Source organism: Perognathus longimembris, chromosome 10, assembly GCF_023159225.1.
Source record: "Perognathus longimembris pacificus isolate PPM17 chromosome 10, ASM2315922v1, whole genome shotgun sequence".
Classification (NCBI taxonomy): domain Eukaryota; kingdom Metazoa; phylum Chordata; class Mammalia; order Rodentia; family Heteromyidae; genus Perognathus; species Perognathus longimembris.
Genome location: NC_063170.1, coordinates 31,038,381 through 31,040,142, shown reverse-complemented (window position 1 = coordinate 31,040,142; position 1,762 = coordinate 31,038,381). Strand labels below are relative to the sequence as shown.

The following is a 1,762-nucleotide window of genomic DNA, read 5'->3' as shown; positions in this document are numbered from 1 at the left end:
AAGGGTGACACTTACACCAAGGCCTCAGCTGCCATTGTGTTTTTCCTCATTAAAATTCAGAGTATTAAACACAGCTGAGTACATCCATGCATACATGACTTACTGTCAACATAAGCAGGAAGCTCAGATTGAGAGATCCAAGCAAAGATTCATTGGAGAACAACATTAACATTCACGGAACCCTGAGTTTCTGGAAAGCTCTGTCAAAGCAGATAATAATGTCCTGGTAGAAAAGCACCAACAGAAAGTTATATTAATTTTCCCCTTTCCTTTTTTTTTTCTTTTTTACTATGAGAATCTAGTTTCATTCCTAGCATATAGGCTCCCAAGGTAAGCAGTTTGCAGGTTTTCTTTACTACTCTAAAACATTTTAAAAATAGAACATTTTAAAAGTTAGGTGGCTCTTGCCTGTAATCCGAGCTAGTTGTAAGGCTGAGATCTGAGGATCACAGTTTGAAGCCAGCGGGAAGTCCATGGGACTCTTACCTATAATTTATTATCCAAAAAGCCAGAAGTGAAGCTGTGGCTCAAGTGATAAAGCATTAGCCTTGAGCAAAAAAACTCAGGGACAGTGCCTAGGCCCTGAGTTCAAGCCCCAGGACCAGCACTCACACACATGCATGCACGTACGCACACACACACACACACACACAGAGGAAAATATTTGACTATGTAGGTGGGGGTGTTCTTAGCACGAGTCTTCAGATGTAATGACTGCATGGATTAAAGGAAGGTGTAGCTTGGGAGTGAGGTGGTGGGCAGGTCTGCTGAGTCACAAGGTGGAATGTTTAATTTGGAACACGTCAAATATAAGTACTACTTTCTTTTCCTTAAGAACCTTTAGAACTCAGAAAGCTCTCTCTCGACTTTCTCTTTTTACTTTTGGAGTCTGCTGGGGAGACAGACGTTACTTGCTGGCTTCCGGAGAGGAAGGAGGACGAAGACTCAGGTGGCTGGGATTTCGTTGGTTGGAATTTGCTCCTTTACACGCGATATTTTTCTTTCCCATGTTCGTTGATCATGCAGATGTGATTCAGGTCTCTGAAGTATTCATTGTAATCTAAGGCATATCCCACCACAAACATGTTTGGAATCTCAAATCCAACATAGTCAGGTCTAAAGCCATCACTTCGGGGTGTTCTCTTCACAAACAAACTGGCTACCTTAATCATGTTGGGTTTGTATTTCCTTTTGTTGCCAAGCAGTGCTCTCATGGTCCTCCCAGTTCCCACCACATCCTCAACAATGAGGACATTCTTTCCAGCCAGGGTTGAAAGATCCTCGCCTCCAATTATCTGCATCTCGCCCATGGATTGATTGTTCTTGTAACTTTTTAGTCGGATGAAATCGACCTTCATAGAGACAAATCGGTCTGAATTTCGGCTGATGTTCTTGAGGTGCTCCACAAGAACTTGTAACCCCCTTTCAGCACGCACAGGACTATAATGTCACAGTTCCCAATGTCTTTCATTATGTCCTTAGCCAGCGGCTCCATTCATGACGCCTCGCCGCCCGCACTCTGGCGCCTCGTCGCTGCCCCGGTCCATGGCTCTCCCCGGGAACGCGGGGAGCAACGTCTCGGGCGGGGAAGGCTCTTACATTTCTTAAAGTTCATTTCAATAAGCATCATTTTATATGGCCATATGCACATAGGTATTGAGGCATTGTGATTCTCTTCTCGGAATATCCTCCTTTGGTCTCACTATGTGAATGTGTAGAGTCCAGTTTTATTAGTTATGTCCAAGTGTAATTATTTGTCTTT

General features: G+C 43.6%; 1 pseudogene; it reads right to left on the bottom strand.

The window, feature by feature from the left end:
- Positions 1 to 634: 634 nt before the first annotated feature.
- Positions 635 to 1,495, bottom strand: LOC125358008 (annotated as a pseudogene).
- Between the last annotated feature and the right edge of the window lie 267 nt (positions 1,496 to 1,762).